This window comes from Tauraco erythrolophus, chromosome 3 (assembly GCF_009769465.1).
Source record: "Tauraco erythrolophus isolate bTauEry1 chromosome 3, bTauEry1.pri, whole genome shotgun sequence".
NCBI classification, from domain to species: domain Eukaryota; kingdom Metazoa; phylum Chordata; class Aves; order Musophagiformes; family Musophagidae; genus Tauraco; species Tauraco erythrolophus.
The window spans coordinates 10,675,771-10,691,697 of record NC_141467.1 but is presented as its reverse complement, the minus strand read 5'-3'; positions in this window follow the sequence as shown (position 1 = coordinate 10,691,697).

Sequence of the window (15,927 nt, the reverse complement as noted above, 5' to 3'; positions counted from 1 at the left end):
CTATAAACAGTTTCAGTATATCAGAAAGATATGACTATACTCACAGACTAGTCCTACATGAATAGCCATTTCTTGAATCACTTGCACTGTGCGAGTGGACATCGGTGGGCTCACCTGTGCTGCCATGTTTGTTTTCATTGTAAGAAAAAGCAGAAACTTGCCTCATCTGCTCAGCTGCTGTGTGCATGCTGCCTGGCATTAGCCCGGTGGTAATTCCTGACATTGGTGAGTCTGCAGGCAGTTGTCTTTTCACCTACGGATGATTCAGAAATTGGTGCAGTGTATTTTCTTCAACGATCCCTTTCGAAGCTCTGTGCTTGCTATGGCAATTGAAAAGCAAAATTGTGACTACTGGAGTATCTCCTTTTACATCACCTGCTGGTTTGCATTTTGCAGTTGATTTCTGCGCTTGAGTATGATGACTAGAGTCAGCCCACTCAGGGCCACGTTCAACCGCACATGTTGACTATCAGTGCCCGTTTTCGTCTTCTCTAAGGGAAGTAAAGTCACTCCTGCTAGCTACAGAGATCGCTTGGTGCAACTGACTCTTTGTGTCAGAGCTCAGCTCGTTCATTTTTTTTCCTTTCCAGCATCGTCTTCCAGATCCCCTATTTCAAGCGTCTCTGTGTTGCAGGTTGTTGCACACTAACCAGCAGATAGATTCACTGAGCTCTGGAGGCAGCTTTCAGTAGGCTGCAGGAGCTTTGGAGCTGTCTGTTCTGCTAACTGGGCGTTGGGGACTAATTCCTGCACGAAGAGGCATAAGCAGTGTAGTCGCAAGCCAGGAGAGGAGAGGACGAACAACTTTCTGCTATCTCATGATTCTTGGTTGCTTAATGCTTGGCTTTAATCTATCCATTGCCCCTTGGAAGTTGTTAGATCCTACTTAGAGACTATAAATGAAAGAAGCGCGGAAGGTGACATGCTTAGTGTCCTGAAAACTTTGTCCCTGCAGGCATGCAGCGTTCACTGATATACAGAGTTGTATAACCCCCTTGGTTACTGGTTGTGACAGTGAAATCTGCAGAGAAGGATTAAGAAGTGGTGGGTGACCTTAAAAACTGGGGTAACAGAAATGGCGAAGTAATAAAAAATGCGAAATAAGGACTAAAACCAATATCTGCTGTACTTCTAGGTGAAAACTGAAGAGGAGGGCAAAATGAGCTCTGAAAGGTACCGTTGACCCACCAGTGCGCTATGGCTGCAAGGAAAGCAAATGTAACCTGAAGGTGGATCAAATAGGGTATTTTTAGTGGTTCACATGGAAAGTTTCATTGACCTTGAGTATAATGTCATTTCAAATACAAACTACAGTGCTGGTTGCTCCAATACAGGAAAGATGAATTCATATTCAAACTGGCAATCTAGGATAATTATCAGGAGTGGAGAGTCTTTTCTGTCACAGGTGATTAAAAAACAGATCGTCTTATTTAGCTTAGCAAAACAAAGCTTGAGAGGGGATCTTGTTTCCATCTTTAAACAAAACAAGGTGTAAAAATGGGCAGAGAAAAAAAAAAGAACCACCGTTTATGCAAAAAAAATTACTGAAAAAGGAGCATTTGGTGTAAAGTGGCCATGAATGAATGTAGATTGGAAATTAAAAGGTTTTTACTCAACAGAACAGTCCTTGTGAAAAGGTTCCCAACAGGAATCAGGAGGGATCAAAAACTGAAATCAGTTTTTAGATGGATGTGGTTGGCTTGTGAAAGGGCTTTTACGATGTTGCTGCTTATAATAGCAAGGGACAGGTTCCTGTGCCCTTGCATTAATTTTCCACTACGGAGGTTTTCCACTTTCCCCCTCAAGCATCTGGGACTAGCCACTGTCAGAGAAAGACTAATGAGCTAAAAGGACCACAGGTGCGATCCAAAATAGCATCGAATAGTCCTGTTACTTACTTCAAATGTTTCAACGCAGTGACTGTATAGAGTTGAGGGGGATTAACAGCTGTTAGGGGTGATGAATACCCCAAACTGCTCTTAATTCTAAATAGGAAAGGTTAAAAATCTCCCAGGCTGGAAAAGAATGAGAGTCACCAGTGCATGGATGCTCTCCCGCTTTGAAGGGATTTAAAAAAAAAAAAAAGGCTATAACAGCATTCAAATGAATATGCAAATGATACGGTACATTTGGAGTCATTTCAGTGCTGTTATATCAGAGTGTGTCTCGGTGGATTTAAAGCGAAGGCGGCACCCAACATACTGAAGAAGGAAAATAAAGCAATCTCATTGTTTTCCTCATCTACAGCAGATAATAATTTTAAGCGTTCAAAATCTTCTCCTGTTCTTTTCAGATGGATGCGTAGGTGAAGTCATTCCTCTGTTATTTTGTTTTCTTTTTAGTGGAGAAGTCAATGATGACTGTGCCGTTTCTTCCGTTATATTTGTTTGTGTAGGAGAACAGGTATATTGTTTTCGTAGCGAAGAAACAATCACTGAGGAATAAAGCTAAAATGATCCTACCCGTAGATGGCAGTAATTGCCAATAGTGCTGGCTGGCAGTGCCACTCAGATTCCGAGTCCTAGGGCCCAGACAAGGTTTAAATCTATTGACCTGATCCCCTAAGTTGCTAAACAGCCACTTCAGCGATCTTAAAACGGGGTCACACACCAAGCTCCCTGCAGAAACCACCAGCAGAACACGACTCGGTGGAAATTGTTGGAAACAACCCCGCTGTGATTTCTCGAAGGAAGGAGGTGTATTATTTATTCAAGTGCTATGGCTGATAGCAATAAGAAATGGCATTTATATTAGAGTATTAAGTCTTGGTGTGTACTCTTCAGACATGTTTTACCTGTAGAATGAACAGATAAATACAAGCCGTCAAAAACGAGTGCCTTACAATGGAAAACAATTTGGACCAGTATCCCTTCACGCCTACCCAAGAATTACCTTGTATACAAAATATTGATGTATTCACCACCTTCGACTAAATAAAGGCCAGAGGCACGAAAAGGCAGCAGCAGCTGCTCCTGATTGCCATATGCAGGAAGACAGAAGTAAGGGAGAAGATTTTCCATTGGAGTTACTTATTTTGTCTTTATGCATAGGGAATCACAGAAGTTGCAAACAAGAATTTAATTTCCTCACAGCCCTGGTCTTACTTCTTTCCTAAAGGAGTCCTGCAATGGGATTGTCAGACAGGACTTTCCTTGATGCTTTTTAATCGCTGCTTGGAGACCTGGCTCATAATGACAAAAGATTCGGAACAAAATATAATTTCCAAGCAACTGAAAAGGGGAGGAGTAGGTTGGAGCTGCAGGGTCATCTTTACAGGAAGGAAAGAAGCTAAAGGTGGTTGTGCGTTGGCTTTTTAACTTCCCAGAAAAGTATTTATTATTTACATTTTTCCCCAGATATATCTCAGGCAGGGCAAATACACAAGATAAATTCACCAGCCTAAGTGTGCTTTTCAAGCAGGACGTAATATGTTGTGAAGAAAAAAGTGTGATGGTATGTGTGAGGGCACATAAGCAATCTGGGTGCATTGCCAGCAGTTTCAAAGTTTTACCGCTATCGTATGAGGGGTAGTAATACTGTAGTGGTCTCTGGCATAGCAAGCTTTGTATGCAGTGCAGAAAGTGTGCGTTTGGGGGAAGATTTCAAGGAGGAGGCAGAGTAGAGGCTTTCTGGAGTAGTCTAGGGGTGTCTTCTAGGCATAAATATGCAAAAGAAAGAAAGATTACAAGAGTCAGTAGGCAAAAATGTCCATGGAGGGGACAAACGTGAATGTAAGTGGTGAAAGGAGGACAGAAGGGATGAGCATAAAGAAACTGCATTGTGGATATAGGAGAGATATGGAGCTGAACCTCGGCAGGCCCTGTGTGATGGTGGGAGAGGGATGGAGAAGGACACTAAAGGGGGGCTGGAGGCATTGGTATAAGGGTCAGGGACTGGTGGTAGCAGTGACGTTTTGAAATGGGCTGAGGGGGTAAAACGGGTGTCAGGAAAGCTTTGAGTTGTCATCTAAAGAAAGGGAGAGGCTGATGTCGGGAAGGGAAGTGGAGGCGAAAAGTGGATGGCCATTACTTGCTGTTCATTGTCCTGTGAGACAGTTAAGCAGTGAATCAATTATGATACCAAGCAATTGTGTAGATAACGAGTTAAGCAGTGAAGCAGTTACACAGCAAATAATTTCTGGTATTAAATAAAAATGGAGAGAATCAACAGCAATATGAATCAATTATGCAGAGAACTATTGCCAAAGTCAGTCAGTTAAGTAGAGAAACAGTTATACAGCAAGAGAATGAGTAAATTAATTATGAAGTGGGACCATGATGTTGAGAATTAATTATACAGTTTTCCTTTGTGATAAGGGGCATGTCTGAGGGAGCTTCATGCACAGAAAAAAAAAAAATCCAAAACAAACCCATAAAAATGGATGCAAAACTAATGAAGATGCATGCCCGGCACCAGTTTGTGGTCACTTTGACTGTGCCATTCTCTCTGGTGTCTCTTTGGGCTGGACTCACTCACGTTGCAATAGATGCTGAAGCCGTTGCAGAAGCAGAGGAGAGGAAACCTGTTTCTCCACTGTGCATTCCTTCACTGAGGACGTCGAGGTGAGACGAAAGAAGTTCAGAGATAACTTTGTGGCTCTAACAAGTGGGATGTAGAAGGGACCTATGGTCTTTGGAGCCATCTAACCTGCACAGAGAGGTGAGAGGCCCCAGGATTACTCAGGGTCAAACTTCATGGTGTGCTTTCTACCTAAGAGCTTGAAAGCTGGATTCTCCTCTGCCTTGCATCCGTTTCCACCTCTACAAAATAGGTGTCAAACATCAGGAAAGAAATGTTTCCATTTTGTCAGCTCTCTCTACTGTTACAGCTGGACGAAAAACAACCAGCCTTTTGGAGGATCTCTAGTGGTGTCAAATGTAAGCATTCTACTTCAGGAGAAGGCTGTCTTACTTTAAACAGATAAAAATGCAATACAGACCACAAGGTGGTGGAAAACAAATTTCCAAGTCTTCATTCCAGGAGTAACAATGAAGTATACTGATTTATAGTGAGTACACAGTATGCTGATAATTTTTTTTTTGTTTCAGTGATTTTTACACTGAGGAAAAAAAAAAACACAACAAAGCAAAAACCCTGCAAGAGAGAAATGAATCTGTAGGATCCTCGAGAGACATTTCACCAGCTAAGTGCTCAAACTCCTTGCCTAGACAACACTTCCATCTAATACTGTGATAGATTGGCTTGACTGCTGGATCCAACCCAGAATAAATGCTGAACTAGATTCTTCCAACTGTTACCTGTTCCAAGTCTGGCCACTAGTTGGATTTTTGAGATGGCTGGCGAAATATTGCTGCTGCTGCTGCTCCCATTCCCCTGCCCCACAAAGGTTAAGTGTGCTATTTCCCACAACAGCTCACAAGAGCAGTTGTGAAGAGGTCTATCTTACCTCAACAAAACCTATAGCCTCCCCTTTGGCTGACGCTGCAATGCAAACACAGAATGTTGAGGTCTAAAATATTTGTTTCACACCACCGAGTCGAGATGTATGTTTAAATGCAGAAGTTATTGTCTTATCCAACAAAGTTTTAATGTCATATTTGTTGGTTAGTGACGCAAACAGTGATACGATACGTTTTCAAGTTAGAGTGTTTGGGTTACTAGGATTGTTTTTGGTTAGCAGTGAAGCGGAAGGTTAAGATATAAAAATAATAATATAAACATGGTAATAACCATATGTTTTTCGCAAAAACAGTTGTGAAACTAGAAACAGCAATTTCTTAATACATTAGCCAGTATTGTTAAAAAGCCTAGAACAGAAATATGTGAAATAGAAAAATGTGACATAAAAGTAAGTTTAAAGGAAAATGGGATCTACTGGAGCAAAAGCAGGTTGATGTGGTTGGATACCATGCCACCCTATTTCTGTTCAGCCATGGTAAAAATGCTGTGAACTGCTATTCTCATCTGACATTAGAGAATGTTAACTTCAGCTCTCGGTATTTGCTGATATCTGTGGCTTTCTGTCATCGTTTCAGTGCAGCACATCAGAATCAAACCTACCACATGCCATCGGTATTAATTGCACCAGCTAATCACTAAGGCAATGTAACAAGATCCTTTTGTTGAGGTTCAGGGCTGCTGAAGTTAGCACTGCCTTTCTGAGGACCTGGCCATGCAACTGTGAATTACGCAGATTGCCAGATTCTGCCTGAATTTGCAGAGGCCAAATTAGTGTCAGACATCCCCCTTCTTTATTTCCTAATGACCACCAATACTAAGCCTCAACACTTGAAATTTCTGAATGAGATGGGGAAAAAGATTTTTCAGTGTGTGCTGACTTCATTATTCTGCACAAAATTCACATTTCCGTTTCAGCCAGAAACTCAGTTTTGGGGAGTAGGGCAAACCTGTGGCATGTGCAAAATAGCTCAAACTGGCTGTTTGCTCTGAAAACAGGCTTTTGACACCATTAGTTTGCTTCTTTCATTGCTGCTTGTCCTTTCAAGAATTATCTTCTGTTAGATTTTAACAGAATTAGGCTGAATTTAATCTCATGTTATTGGTTTAATGCAATATTAATGTTAAACCTCCTTTGTCGCTTATCCCCCACAATGATTTAAGATGCTTAAAGCTGAAAGTAATGTATATATTTCAAGACAAGGATGAAAAACCCCTAAACTTCTGCGGTTGGAGTCTGAGTTGTAGGGACATCTGACATTGTAGGTAACACAGAAAATTTGCCAACATGCATAGGCAGAAAAACTCATGTTACAATCTTGTTTACGAAAATGTACACAAGGAAGGATGAACAACCATGTTTCCTTTCCCGTAACTCCTGTGTGGTTCTGTTTTTTTTTCCCTCTTGGCACCAACCAATGTCTTTGGCTGTAGTTGCACTTTAGGAAATTGCCTGCTTTAGCTTAGCTCTAACCTGCCTCCTAGCAGCCTCCAGTAGTTGCAGATGCCTTTAGTACAGCTAGACTAGAGGCGGGCTCTGGACCCAAAGATCTGTGGTTAATAGTTATTAGTAACTTTCAAGATATTACTAAATGCAGCCTCTTGTTTGATCCAAATGATTCTGCTTGCCTCCATGGAATAATGCAAACACTATAGTCTGGAGGCGAAGGGTTTTTCTTTTGTGTAGTAGTCTATAGGAACTGTAGATGGACCAAGCTGTCTATAGGAACTGTAGATGGACCAATGTCAGTTGCCAAAGGAGCTGTGCCGGAGCAGGACCGACCCGCTGCGGAACGGCAGATCTTGGCGCACACACGGGCTTTTCTCGAAAAGTCGGGAGACGCCGAGGGAGTGAAGTGACCGCCCCCCAAGGGCGTGTAGTGATTGGACAAGGGGAAATAGCTTTAAACTGAAAGAGGGCAGATTTAGATTGGATATAAGGAAGAAACTTTTCACTCAGAGGGTGGTGAGGCACTGGAACAGGTTGCCCAGAGAAGTTTTAGATGCCCCATCCCTGGAAGTGTTCAAGGCCAGGTTGGATGAGGCTTTGGGCAACCTGGTGTAGTGGAGGGTTTCTCTGCCCATGGCAGGGGGGTTGGAACTAGATGATCTTTGAGGTCCCTTCCAACCCCAACCATTCTGTGATTCTAAGCTGATTACGGGGTTATTTTCTGTATAACTGCAATGTTTTGATTCAGAAAACTTTAGCTTATGGGCAGCTGCCTGTTAAGTGACACTGAAGAACCGTACAAACACGGCCAACCAATTGTCTTGAAGACATGCAGTCAAACTCCTTCTGAGCCTGAAGGCGTTATCTGTCTGGGAATAAACAAATGACTCTCCAAACTCTGAAAAACTTTGATGAGGTTTGTGGTGTACTTTCAGAAACATCGGTTACCTGCAAAGAAGTCACACAGACCTAATGAGGGCTCAGCGAAGGCAGTCCTTCCAAGGGGAGCTGCACAGGCACAAGCATAAACTACTTCAAAATATCCTAGATGTTACCTAGCGCTTTATTTCTCCTAATCATCACTTAAATTTGAGACCTCATCATAGGCTCTCCAGGGAGGAAACATAAATGCCTGAAAATGACTGAGCATCTGGGCTGTGGCTGGTTGCTCTATGCAGCACTGTAGACCTATCTAAAAATAGGGGACTTTCACCTCTACAGCTGACAAGAAGAGTGATCCCTGCTGGGGTGCGCTTGGAGTGACTCACAGGAGGACTGAGATACCATTAACTTTATAACCATAAAAATGACATGAAAGCAATGCCCATTTAATTGGAAAAGCATTGACACGTCAACCTCACCTACAGCTTTCAAAAAATAAATACTGTGAAGTCAAAAGACCTGGAAGGAAGCATCTTTAAATTGTGATCAATAACTACTTAACTATTCAGAAAGAGAAAGGAAATTACCAACTAACAGCTAACCTCCATTTCTTTAAGATATCACCATACCCCAATTCTTTTTGAAATAAAAAGCACATCTCCCACAGAATGCAACTTCTCCCCCCCCCCCCTCAAGTTATTATAAATGAATACCATGGCTGGAAGAAGAATGTAACAGGTTTCCTTTTGTTAATGAACAATGGTCTAGCTTATAGCATTCTGTAAGGTTTCCAGATGGAAGAAAGCAGTCCAATAAAAGATTTTACATCAGTAAGGTCATTTGGGGACATAATTATCTGTGAAAGACATTTCATTTTTGGCAGTATATAAAAGGAGAGTACAGTTCTGGGTGCCCCTTTTTTTGTGGTGATTTTTTTTTTTTTTTTGAGATAGGTCCTGCTTGTTGAGAAACCTTTCTCCCCCACACTGTCTTTAAGTGTCAAATTATGTTGCATTTAAGAAAAGTACACATCGTAACAGATGGCAAAAGTGCCATTGAATAATTTTAATAATAGCAGACAGCTAATTGCTTGTCAGCAGAAAGTTCCTTTTCTAGAACTGGCAAAAACCATACAGAACATCCATGTTGTTGCTGAAAGGCTTGAGCTGGTCGATTTTCTAAAAATCTGACAAAAGTAACCTGTACATTCATATAAATATATTTAGGTAAGGTGCACCTGTTGAAATGAGTACCTAATTGATGGGCGATGCTGGCAGTGTGGCCAAATGAAAGAACATACAGAATTTAAAAAGATTAAATTGCCTCAGTTGTGTCTTGGCCATCAGATGAGGAGAGGTTCTCTGGCTTTTCTAAGAGTTTTGTGTTACTTCATACACACTGAAGACTTTCATGTTGCATCTTTTCATTGAGAGTATTATGTAGAGGTGCACTCTGCCTGTTAAACATTAATGAATGTTCTTTTTGGCACCACTATGAGAAAGGGCAATATTATTGTAATTTCCGTATTGCAGATGTAAAGCCCCTAAATTACAGTCAGTGACTGGTTTTGGATATATTTTTGTCAATAAAGACAAGTGCCTACAATTCAGTATGGCAAGTGGGAACTTATTATATGTTTAAGTTATCTCACTTTTGTTAAGGTTACTGTGAATGGCTGAAGAAGTTTGACATTTTTTGCTTTATATGCTTTTCTCCTGAAGGAATGGCAAACCCAGCCATTAAATCTCATACACCTCAGTTCAGTTCCTTAAACTGCGGATTTGCTCTTCTTACTGTTGAAATGGGACCTAATGCCACTTCTGAGCACTAATTCTGGAGCAGGTTCCAGGTGTGGGAGCTGAGGTTCTGCAAAGTGCTCCCAGCTCCTGTTGCCCTACCTCCCATACTGTACCTGCTGCTGGTGCCCACAAGTGTCCAGCGTTGACCTTGAGAGGATGCAGTGGGGTCTCCGGCATCAGCAACAGCTCTGCCTGGGTTGTCCTTCAGAGTATCTCCTCCGAAAGCCAGTCTGAGTGATTCCTTACGTAGCTCATGACATCTGATGAATCACACCAGTAAGTGAGACAGATGTAGACGCATTTAAAAAAAAAAAAAGAAAAAAGTACTTGATACTTAAAACAAAAAAAAAAAACCCTAAATACCACTCCTAAGGAAGATCACTCAAATTGCAATGCCTGACAAAATTAATCAGCCTGAATGACTAAGCCGTTACGTATTTCCAGAGTACAACTCTGTGTTCATAAAGAATATCACCCAGAATGATGTTTTTAAAACTTTCAGCAGAACTAGTTCCATAAAGTATTCAGATTTTTTGAATAACTGTAATCCAAATAAGCACTTTGAAATGCAACAGAAGCAGATAGCCATCATTTCTATCTTAGGAGCAACCCTAACCTAGTACCAACCCAATGATTTTTACTGTATCTTTACTTTCATACAGAGCTGTTGATGGGAAAATGATCTGAATATTTCCTATCCAGTGTGAGCCTTGTCCTTTTATTTTGATATAACATTGGCGACACAAGTAGCTGGGGGAATAGATACAATTTATTGATTGATAAGAACACGGAAGAGCAATATGGGGAATCTCATGCACACTGATACCACCTCTCTTCACTGTGCCAAGTCCCTTGAAATCGCACATTCTTGCCCAGAGCTTACCCCTGGCCTTCAGGCTCTGGAACTCATCAAGTTCTCACAGTCGAAAAGAGCTCATATCTGTGGACTCCATGGGTTCGGTTTAAAGACCCTTATTTTTCCCTAACCAGGACTGTGATAGGGGCAGAATCTCACTGGTATAGAAATGTGATATTCCAGCTTTTCATTTGCCAAGTGTATTTTTAACTACTTATTTTGAGTGGCTGCTCTGCACTTTGGTTTAGTGTTATTTTTATAAAGATAATTTGTAGCTGTGTAAAAGGTGCTGAGGGTGCACTTCCAGAACCCTTTTCTACATATGCAAAAATAATGAATAAATAAATAAATGCTCCTTTCACATGACCTCATTAAGAGCAAAGCCAAATTCCTGCAAGAGAAAGCCAGCTGAGCAGAATTTTCCAAGTGCCTTTATTACGACATTATTTCTATTCCCATTGCATCTCAGGGTCCTAGTCACAGACCGGGACATTACAATGCTAAGTACCACACAAAAATAAAAAGGATATCTTTGCTCCAAGGGGCTTTTATAACAGCAGTGGTCAAATCAGAGCAATGTCTGCCAGTAGAACCCAGGAGAATTTTTCCGAGCGTGGAAGTGTGTTATCAGCACTTTCTTTTTACGCTGGCTCAAGGACAGATGGGATCAGTGCGATGACATCTGAAGTTCCATTTCAGCTGCTGTGTATGAACTCATAAATGCTTCAGAAGAACCAAGCTGTGCACTTGCTGTACTTTGAAGAGGTAAGTTGAAAACCAAGTGCTCATCAGCCGACTCTGCAGAGATGAAGTAAGGACAGTCAGCTCAGGTTTTCAAGTCAGCATTGCTGAGGGATTTTGCTTGTGTAAACACTTGCAATTGTGTTTTCTATGTCTGTGACCATCTGAAGTTTTGCATAGCGGCAGACCGAACATCTGCATAAATCCAAATGAAAGATTTAGAAAACAAATAAGAACATTAAGTAGCAAAACTGCGTCTTTGTTGCAGCATTTCGGAGCTCCGACAAAAAAAACAGACACATTATATTAAACTAACAATACAGAATTGTGTTTTCAATACGTATCATCCATCCGGACATTAACTTTTATCACCTATATCTTCAGGTTTGAGCTGAAGGTGAGACACTGCTGGGAGCAAGGAAATCATTAGGGATTGTTAGGCTCGTATTGAAGACTGCATAGTTCCAATAAAATGGACCGTACGGACACATATTTGTGGAGGTATAGGCAAATGGACTCATCTCTCAAATCTCGTGGTGGTGGTGGTGCAGATGAGCAGTATTGCTGGAGCCCCAAAGTTTCACTAGCTCAAAAGTGGCAGCCGTGCTTTCATTAAGAGAAACGGATTTAGCTTGTGGGTCCCTGTGGCAAGTGACACCTCTCAAATTTGCAGGAGTGCAGGAGACTTCAGAGTCCTACATGTTGAACCTTTACTCATGCATCCATGCCCTAGCCATGTCTGCACCTCAGGTCCTTCATATCCTCCCAGGCTGTAATCGTGCCCTGCCACATGCCCTTCCTCATGTTCACAACATGTAGTTAAAGAAACGCGTGTGACCAGAGGCTGGAGAGGAGGAAAGCAAGCTCACCTCTTCTATATCAAAAGGGAAAACAAAATCTCAATTTTTACCCTATTGGGTAAAATGGAAATATTTTTGCATTGACCAGAATCAAACCTTTTTTGTTCAACTGAGTCGAACCATTTCATTTCTAGATCAGAGCAAGACAAATCCGGGCTGTTAATACTGATGTTCCACATCAGCCAGTTTAGATCAAGATCAAACCCCACATTTTAAATACAATGAAAATACCAGGCAAACATATCTCTGTAGCTTTTTCCTGGCACTTTCTTTCATCAACCAGCTAGTAATACTACTGTTCATACTCTACGTGTAATGTTTTCCCAAGGATATTTCTTTAAAAAGAGGTTGTTTTTAAAAATATGGTTGAAATGAATGACTCATGAGCAAATATCAGCAGGCCCCTATTTCAGGGTGTCAATTAGATGGCTACTTTTGTATTGCTGGGGTGGTTGACAATATGCAGTTGAAATCACTGCTGGCCTCCTTCGCTTCTTCCTCCATTAGCTTCTATTGTCTTTAATGTAAGCCTCGGTAATTCTTCCACTGATTTGAATAAATAATAATTACAGTTCAGTAATCCTTGTTACAGCATAGCCTAATTAGTCTCTGTAGCTAACTGAAGCTTTTTAATCATGAAGATAGAAATGAAATAAATATAGGATAAACAAAAAAAACCCTACAAAGCAGCTTTCAATCCAATATCATAAAAATGTTTCTCAAGGAACTATGGAAAAAAAATTACTATTTTAAAAAGCATTTTAACTTATTTTCCTGGGCAACTGCCAATTCTTCGTTCGTTGACATTTTTATTCTGCCCTCTTGGGTCTCAACTGGAAGACGGACCATGTCTTGAAACGTAGATAACATTTTTATCCTTAAGTAGTCTTCTCCTAGGAATGATGCTGCATGCATAAAACATCTGACATACAATAGACCAAACCAAGCTCTTGTGTGAGTCTCTTAACGTCAATGAAGTTACACTAAGAATTAATTTCGCCCAATGAAGTGTTCTAGAGAATAATGCAAAGCCTATCAGATTACATCCAAGAAAATAGAATACCAGAGCTGCACAGTTGGACAATTTAATCCTGTTTCCATTTCAGCTCGGAAGCTTTTTCGTTGCTAGTTTCTATTCTGCATACGTTTTTATACTGCAGTCATCACCACGATATCCGAGTACCTTCCAATAACACATTAAATAGTGTTACTAACATCTGGTACATGTTTGTTTCCTCATCTTCTCGAATGCACTAGGAAGTTCTGTTTACAATGAGTAATTATCAGGAGGAAAAGGTATTTGTCCATTTAGACTATTAAAAAAAAGGAGCAGTGTTTTTTACACAGAGAATCAAATACTTACGGGGAAAATACGGTTCTTTCCTACACTTCAGAAATACAGCTTTAGACTTAAAATGTTTAAAAAGTACTTTCTGCAAATGTCTCAGAACGGGCAGGAGGGGAGAGTTTAAGGCTTGGCTCATGAGGGGCTCAAGTGCCAGCTGGAGTAGACAGCCCCTCTTCATCCAGAATGGGAAGGAGCTGAGTGAACCATTCACACAAAGAACTCGGAAATAAAGGAAAACTTGGGATTTGAGCAATCTCCCTTATGAATGAGTAATGTCCATTGCACAAGACTCAAAAAGAAATCTTAGAAAATGAAAAAAAAGATGAAAAAGTGATCAAAGAGAGCAGAAGTACCATGTTACATTAAGTGGCTTTAAGTCATGTGTGCATTCAAGCCCCAGGCTCGGGTTTTTTGATGCATCTAACAGATAAATCATGCTCTTATTTGATCATCTACATTTGAATCTTATACTTCAAATTCAGATGAATCCTAGCAAGCACAGGAGTTGTCACTCCCTAATTTGAATTCAATTGAGTAGCATCTGTGCAGAGAAACTAATTGCACAGATTTTTCTGCGGTCTTTATACGGAACATTCCCTCTTTTCCATTTGAGAAGCAAGGCTTTTGTTAGCTCTGCAGATAACCATGGTTCAAATTATTGCCTATCAGTAGCATCTTCTTTGTGTGGGTTTTCTTTTTTTTTTTTTTTATCAGGTGTTTGCGTGAGTTTGATTCCATCTTCTCACACAGGGCTGGAAGATAATGGCCCTGGTTTCTTCTATCAGTCATTTCTTTGGGTAAGAGTGTTTCTGTTCCAGCTCTTTCATCACCCACTGTCTCTCTCTGCAGAGTTCAAGTGCTCCTGTAAGTCCCATCTCTGTTACTGCAAAAGCTTCTGATGGCTTTGGGTTCTCTGCGATACAATTTATTTCAGTAAGATTTTTAAAAGACAGTAATTAAAACAAAAATAAAGGTAGAAGAACTGGGAATCTGAAATGCAAGATGAAGTTGCCTCAAAACTAATCCATCTTGGAAGAGTGTTTGGGAATGATTCAGACCACTCCGATGAGCTGTCTTCTTGGAGGGTGCATCGACACAAGTTTTTTCATCTGGCAGTTTACGCTGAATAATAACGGCCCTGAAAACCTGTGTGTGTGTGTTCTGCTAGCAGGCAGAGTCAGTCTTGCTCCTGTGAAGGTGGTCAGTGGGTGAGGAATGTTGGCATCACAAAGAAACTGAAGCTGATGAAATAGAATGAAGTCAGCGGCAGCAGCGGCTGTCTGATTAGTGCTGGAGAGAAACTGTAACCTCATCTCAGTTACCTCACTGCAACTTCAAAGGAGCCACAGGGCACAGAAACTTGCCTGATGACTGAAATCTTGCAGTCAGTACTTTCAAATGATGTATACGCGTCCTTCAGACTGTGATTTATTTCCATAGTACCGGTACCTTTGAATCCTGTGTTTTGTGAATGAACCAGTCCACATGACCAGTGTCCAGTATACTTGTGGTAACTGCTATAAACATTGCAGTAAAACGGGACCAGAACCCGCTGTTGGTAACATGAATCTCCTCCTCTTCACTCCTGAGGGAGCTGCAAACACAGCACACCCAGCTCAAACTGCCTTTCTTACTCACTTTTAGCTTGATGCATTTTTCCCATTCATTATTCTCTCATTTGTGCTAGAAAGGAAGATACATTCTTCTCCCTGCCCTAAGAATTATATTGATTATGTGTTCTAGATGGAAAGAGCCACTGTTGCATCTCACATTGTTTTTATCCCGGGAGTTTGCTGGTGGAAGAATCAGACCAAATTCCTAAAAATAAACTGAATTCAGAAGTAATAGGCTAAAGGCTGGAGTATTTCAAGAAACAATTAGAAGGCATTTTGAAAAAGCAAAGACATAAAAATAAAGTGGGCAGACTAAATTAGCTTTTATCCCCAGTGCTCTAGCCCCTGCTTTTTGATCTGACTCTTCAGTGAGGTAAAAGAAAGTTGTTATCGAAAATGTCCCTGTCATTTAGGCACTATAATAACCCGCAGCCTACGGACTTTCAGGACTCGCAGAGGTTAGGTAACTGCCTTTTGTTCAGCTCCTCATTCTCTATCATTTTCATTCTAAGCACCAAAGAATGTCACAGAAATCTATGGGTTGATTTCTATTGGAGCTGAACTAGACAATGCTAAACATGTCTATTACTGTCTTTAAAGCTCTCCGTAATGAGCTGCAGCATATCAATGATTTACCCTTCTTCTGTTTCCGCCATCCATGTCAATAAAGGACTCCAAGACCATTTCTATCTCTTGTCAAAAGCATTTTGTTTCCACACGTTCCATATAAAATTTGATGATGAATTGCAAAAGGCAAATAAACTGTGGCCAGGTGGATAGAATTATCTTATCATAATGACAGTTTACTTAATTGTTTTATCGCTTGAACTGTGAAGGTTGTATTGTGCTGCTGCAGAAACACAGCAGAAAGCTGTAAGAATGCATGATGGCAGTTAGCACCTGTGGAAGGTAAAGATGATTTGTATTGCTGCTGTAGTCTTAAGGGGGAAAAAGGGATGA